Raw genomic sequence first — 7352 nt, forward strand, 5'->3', positions numbered from 1 at the left:
CTGGAGTGGTCACTGCAGAACGGACTGTGCCTGTGGGGCTTTATATGTTCTTCCTCTCCATGAGTGCTGAGCAAATTCTCTCTACTTGGGGCGAGGAGAAGCCTGATGAGGGATACACAGAGTCCAGGCTTTGCCCTGAGACACAGGTTCCACTCCCATAGCCATGGTCATTGGAGAAAGATATGGCCTGCATGAGCTGGGTCTCTCAGCCTGAGGCATTGTGGGGCAGTGGCCAAGGCCACCAACTTACCATTGGACCTAGCTCTAGGACAGAGCCTTCCTCAAAGGACGCTCAAGGGGTTATTCTAAGCGTCCCCAGCACAGGTGGCTGCAGAGGTCCAAACTGCCATCTCCTCGTGTACAGATAGAACCTGAGCCTCAGAAAGGGTTATCAGGTCACACAGAAAATGCCAGACCCTTCTCCTAAAAGAGCTGCAGGATTCTCCCCAACGCCCCAGGGATGTGCTCACACACGCTCATGCCAAACAGCCAAAAGCACATATACCCACGTGTCCTGAGGAGTTGCTTCCAGGCAGCTGGCAGGCCCGCCACCCGCCAGTGCCTGCCACCCTGGCACCTCATGGTTCTGCTACAGCTCGCACGGCAAAGGGAGATAGCTCCCTTCTGCACAGCTGCCAGGAGCTGGGCCTGCCAACTGTGCCCGGCTCAGCTGCCTCTCCAGCCAACCCCAACTTCCCTCTTGATGGCTTGTTCTGGAAAGCATGGTCTTTCTTCTCTTGTGTTTCTCCTTCAAAGTGGTGTGGCTGGATACAGATACAACACCCAGGATGGGCGTGGCCAGAGGTGTAGCTGCAAAAAAAAAAAAAAAAAAAAAATCCACATTACTGCCCACTTTTGTTTGTTATCTTTCCTTTTACCAGGATATAATTTGATCACATAGCGGGATACAGGCAGAGAATATCTTGGCTTGTGAGCACAGACCAGAGACATTCACTAGCAGGCTAACAGTCCATGCTTTTCTGTGTGACCTAGCTGGAATCAGCAGTGTGTCAGACAGGAGTTTACTGAATGATACCTGGAGCCTCTGCATGGCCCTGGCTTTCTCTATAGTACTGGCAGATTTGAACTTTCAGCCAAGAAACTGAACCCAGGGCCATATACACAGTGCCCTGTGCCCATGCTATATTCTCAGGCATTTAGGTTTCTTTGTTTGATTGGTTGATTGATAATTTTTTGAGACAGGGTCTCTCTATGTAGCCCAGGCTAGCTTTGATAGAACTTGTGACCTTCTTACATCAGCCTTTGAGTGCTGGGATGACAGGTATACACCAGTACACCCAGGAAAACGTAACACTCTATTTCCCATGTTTGAAACACTGGGTGAGGGCTTTGTGCGTGCTAGACTTAGTCCGCCAGGTCCAACTTCTCTAAACTTGTTCTAATATGGGACCTGGCAGCTGATCCCATAGCTTGGTTATTGAAGAGACCAGGCTAGGCTCCCTAGCCTCCACACATACGTTCAAACCCTTCTCCAGGCCTCAGCTTACCAACTTGTCTCTCAGCCCCCTGGCTGAAGGCCACTTCCTCACATCTGGGGTCTGCAGGTATGGGATGTTCATGGTCAGGTAAGGTGAACTTTAGAGAGGGGAGGCCCTAGGGCCTCTGCAATGTGGTAGCCTGGCTATCTGCCACCTGTTGGGGCAGCCACAGGCAGCACATAAATAAAGGGGCCACATGATATAGCTATGTTCACTGTCAGTTTGACTGGGCTCGAAACCACTTCTATGTTTGTCTGTGTATGTATCTTGGGGCGGGCATTTTCAGAGAAGTTTAACTGAGCAGGAAAGATCTGCTGAAGATGGGCAGCACCATCCTTCAGGTGCCAGTCCTGGTCTGAATAAAAAAGGAGACCAGGCTGAGTACTGGCATCCATCTTTCTCTGTACGTTCAGACTGTGCTCAGGATAACGCCTCACGCCCCTGGCATGGGCCGTGCAAGGCGCAAGCAGCAGTCAGACTTGGTCAACGGCTTGTGACCTCTGTGATCATGGTTTACCTCCTGTCTTCTTGTCAGGATACACTAAATGCCCATCACATGGTTTTTACAACGCTCCTTATGGCTAGCGCAGACAGTGGCCACTCTACTAACCTGCCATTGACTTGACAGACTAAGATGCCTGTGAAGGCAGCACCAGGTATAACCAAGCACTAAGCACCTAGCACGTGAGGAGTGTTCATCCACTGTGCACCAGACAAAAGCCTGAAGAACTCTAGTTAGCTCTGTTCATAGACAGACTCTGAAGTCCAGAGAGGGAAAGACATGTTCTCAGAGTCACATGCTGTGATATGAGCTGGATCTCAGCTCCACCCAAAGGCAGTAAAAGATACCCTGTTAATTGAGCAATTACTGCCTGCTAAGCAGAGCACATGCAGGGTCTCACTCCCTTCTGACTTAATGCCAGTGGTTCGATGCCACATTCCTGTGGCCAGGGTGGCAGACCCCCCACTGCTCCCCCAGCAGACTGTGACTGCCAGTAAGCAGGACTGTGTCACCTGTGTATACTGCTCACCGTCTATGACAGAGGGACACAGTGGAGGCTGCAGAGGACACAGAGACAACTGTGCACCCTGCTACGGGACTGGCACTGGTCCTTCATCAGCTAGAACCTCAACCCAGATCTGAAAATTCAGCTTAAAACAATGGATTTTTAAGAAAGTTAAAAGCGTATACAGCACTAGCACCATGGTAAAAAGGACACAGCAGAACTAGTCTGAGGGCCGAGGGCTGAGGGGGCCCTTCATCTGCTAGATTTCAAGACTCTCCATCCAGTCCCGCCATTTTCCCGCACAGAAGTCAGCGCAGAGAGAGGCCAGCAAATGAGGGCCACCAGAGGGACAGCCAAGGGGGGAAATGCCCCCAGCTGGGTGAGGTCACTCCAGCCGTGATACCTCCTCCCTCGGCTGTGGGGCATCCATGCACAAGGCTAGTCAGCGGACTCAGGTCTCAGACAGGCCAGCTGTCCCCAGTGTGTGTTGCTCTAAGTGGTTGCCTACAGGGTGTTTGATTTCTGGCCAAGATCATCGGCCCCAGGGTGCCCCATTAAGCAGGTCCAAGAGGAATTAGATCCTGGAGACCCGGGATTCTGACTGCTGGCCTGGCTTCTGGTCCCTCCTCCGACCCCACTTGTTGCTGGTGGCCTGTTGGTAGGATTTAAAGACAGGATAATATTTACACAGCCAAGGCCTCCTGAGGCATCCTAAACACCGTAAAAAGGATTTTCAGGGCTTAATGAGCGTTAGTGAGCCCGGCAGGATAATGCGATACTGGTGGCTTTAATCTGATCTGGCCCCTTCTGCACAGTGGGCGCCGAGACCAGAGCAGCTTGGAGCCTGGGCCCAGGCAGTTGCCTTGTGGTGTTTGCGTCTCCTCTTATCTCCTTGGAACTCTGTGGTATTGTTCGTGCTGTGAAGCCACAAACTGCCCGCATTGGCTACTGAAGGCGCCATTGAACCACATAAGTACCTTGGGGGGTTCGCTGGTGGGGGAGGGGAGAGGACACAGAATTGCTTCAGCCCTCTCTAAAGGCAGAATAGAATAAATAAAACCAGCTCCTTAAAACTAATAATAGTGATAATAATAAAAAATAACAGTTATTATTATTATTATTATTGACAGAATCTCTTCCTCATCCCAGGAGACATCAACAGTGAAATTGACCCCAGCTCCTGAGCTAGGCAGTGGTGTCTATAAACTAGCCCCAACACACACACACACACACACCATACACACACGTGCACACACACATACGAGCACACACATATGCACACACACATACATGCACACACAGACACACATGTGCACACACACATGTATACACACACTCACACACACAGATACACATGTGCACACACATGTATACACACACACTCACATACACATACACACATGTGCACACATACACGTGAGCACACACATGTGCACACACATGTACACACACATTCACACACTTGAGTGTTGACCGGCTTGGTTTTGTGCATGTTTTTGTGCAGGTGACTAGAGCTGGCCTGTCCTGTCCAGAGACATGTTTTCATTTTCTCCTCTGTCTCTTCTGGCTATTTCAGTCTTCCCATCCCACCTCCACGACTGTCCCAGAGCCTGGGTCACAGGAGAGGGAGGGAAAGATAAAGATATTTTAAAGCAGATACATCTGTAGTATTCCCTCTCAGCTTGGCTCACACAGCTTGCGGACGGATTGCAGTATATGCAGCAAAGTTGTGAGCACAGATTTCTCTCAAATGCCAAGACCGGGAGCCCCAGCCTCTCCCTGCCACAGAGATCTCTCACAGTGGGTAGCACTTAGCCCCATAGTTTGCCCTAGAACCTTTCTAAGGAGAACTGCCTGAATTTGAAAGCCATGGGCTGACTTTCATTTAGCAACCGAAGCTGGCCTTTCTTGCTGTAATGGAGGATTTCTTCCTGCTTGTGACTACAGGATGGGGCCCAGCTGGAGCTGTTGGGAAGAAAGCCTTCTTGGGAGCAGCTGTTTCTGTGGTGTGTTGAAGTCTCTGCAGAGATAGACGCTGAGGAATTCTGTCACACGGTTCCAGCCCTTTCCTAAGCTGGTTCTGGCATTTTCCATCCCTTCAGCAGAGATTTCCAATGGCTCCCTCCTGTCCTCAGCCTCTTGTGTATTCTGATTCTTAGTTGTGTGAGTTTGTGCTGGTGTACAGACAGACACACGGCTTCTTCTTTTGTTATACATACATAGATAGCAGTTCTTCCCCATTTCACAGTATGCCTGAACTAGAGCATTCATTTGGTACATGGAAGCGCTTAGATGTGTAAGGGGGATGGTGCAACAGTATGTGGAGGAAAACTTACGGTCAACCCAGATACTCAGCATCCGGACAAGAAACAGCTCACTCTGAGAACAGCCATCTAGAATCCGTTCTGTGCCAAGTACTGAGGAACGTTCTTCTATTGATTGTTTAGATAGTCCATTTGTCTGTCCACCCATTCACCAACTTATCCATCATTACCCACTCACCCACTCATCCAACCATCATCCATCCACCCACCCACACATCCAACCATCCACTCATCCATCTATTTATTCACTCATTCATCTATCCACCCACCAGTTCATCCATCCATCCATCAATCTATCCATCCATCCATCCATCCACCATCCATACATCCATCCACCCACACATCCATGCATCCATGCATCCATCCATCCATCCATTTATCCATGCATCCATCCATCCAACCATCCATCCATCCATCCATCCATCCATCCATCCATCTATTTATCCACTCATTCATCCACACACCCATTCATCCATCCTCCATTTATCAATCTACCCATCCATCTACCCACGCATCCATCCATGCATCCAGCCATCCTCTACTTTACACCTCCCTCCTTTTATCTAGCCAATAGACTCTCACCTTGCTGCCCCCTCACCTGCTTCTGCAGAGACAGAGATAGATAATAACATTGTCCTGGAGTGGATGAAATTCCCCTATCTTTAACAGAAACTTATTTCATCTTCCTGCTTTGGACTCAACCAGTCTCATACTGAACCTGAAGTGTCTTTTCTTATTCTTTTCAAGTCTTGGTTATTATAGCAGAAACAAGAGTTCTGATACCCCTTTATTTCTAAACACTAACACGTTTTCCTTGGGTGAGTTTTGCTGAACATCTCCAGGGAGATGGATCAGATACCCCATCCCTGAGGTAGCACCCCAAATGTTATGCCGGATGTCTGCCTAGGGTTAGGCTGGGAAAAAAAATCCAAGGTTGATATTTGGAACCAGAGGGGAATTTTGTTCGGTGAGTTAATACCTAAAAAGCCACCAATGGTCTAAGAAGCAGGTCCAGGCTCCTGGAACAATTTTACACAGAATGCGGGCACCTGCACTGACACCTCCAGAATCATGGCAAATGCAGGATATTCCATGTTTCCCAGGAATTGTGATAATAAAGTGTGTTTTTACTGTGGAAGGCATAGTGAGTTTGTGCTGCTTTGCTGACAGCAGTGGTCAGTGGTCATATATCAAATAGGTGGCCTTGTACCATCTTCCCAAATCTCCCTCACATTGCCTCTCATTGGCTGGAGGAATGCGACCTCTGGAACTCTAGCTGCAAGAGAGTCCAGTGATGCCATGGTTGGCTCTCCAGCCTCTTCCTAATAGGGAAGATGGGGTGGAGTGAGGTCCACAGAAGGTCCAGCAAAATCAGAAAACTCAGAGCTAAATCCATCTCCTGTACCTTTTAGCCAAGTAGCCTTGTGAAGTGGCCTGAACATTGCTCCGATTCGGCATCTCATGGGGTACATGAAGAGATGGACTGGATGTCGCATGAGTCATTGAGAATCAGGGCCTGACATGTCTCAAATGAAGCTGCAAGGCAATAATTGTTAGTGCTTTAGGGGAGATTATATCGCCCTCCCAGCCCACCAGTAAAGAGAAGAGCAAACAAAACAAAAACTAAGGGTATACGTCACATAGGGTATTTCTATATCATGTCTGGTGCAAGGAATCCTGGGAGAAGTGGAAGTTAGACAAAGACTTGTCAGGGTAAGAGAAACTTCCAAAGACAATGAGAAAAAATGGAACCTTTACAGGTAAGGGAGGCAGTTACATCTGATGATCTACCTAGGGTGGGCGGATGGATGAATGAGTGGATAAATAGATGGATGAGTGGATGGATGGATGGATGGATGATCTAGTCACCTAGATGAATAGCCAGTTACATCTGATGATCTAGTTACATCTAGATGACCTAGTTACATCTGATGTCAGGTGAGGGACAGAGGGAAGAGCCAGTTACACTCAATGACAGAGGGAAGCATTTTTAGTATTGCTGTCTTAGTCAAAGTTTGTATTCCTGCACAAAATATCATGACCAAGAAGCAAGTTGGGAAGAAAAGGGCTTATTCAAGAGACAAGAGCTGATGCAGAGGCCATGGAGGGATGTCACTTACTGGCTTGCTTCCCCTAGCTTGCTCAGCTTGCTTTCTTATAGAGCCCAAGACTACCAGCCCAGGGATGGCTCCATCCACAATGGGGCCTCTCACCTTTGGTCATTGATTGAGAAAATGCCTTACAGCTGGATCTCATGGAGGCATTTTCTCAACTGAAGTTCCTTTCTCTGTGATAACTCCAGCTTGTGTCAAGTTGACACACAAAATCAGCCAGTACAATTGCTTTTGTCAGAAATTCAGGTCCCTCTGCTTGGGGCCGGTAGAGAAGGTGAAGGAGGGAGGTGTCTAAGAGAGGCACACAGGGTTTCCAGCCAGCATGGTGGGGGAATCAGAATCACCTTCTCTTTAAAAAGTAACTGGGTTAGTAGGGGAGGGGAAAAGTCAGACTCCGAGGTTCCCAAG

The sequence above is a fragment of the Arvicanthis niloticus genome, chromosome 24, assembly GCF_011762505.2.
Source record: "Arvicanthis niloticus isolate mArvNil1 chromosome 24, mArvNil1.pat.X, whole genome shotgun sequence".
Taxonomy (NCBI): Eukaryota; Metazoa; Chordata; class Mammalia; order Rodentia; family Muridae; genus Arvicanthis; species Arvicanthis niloticus.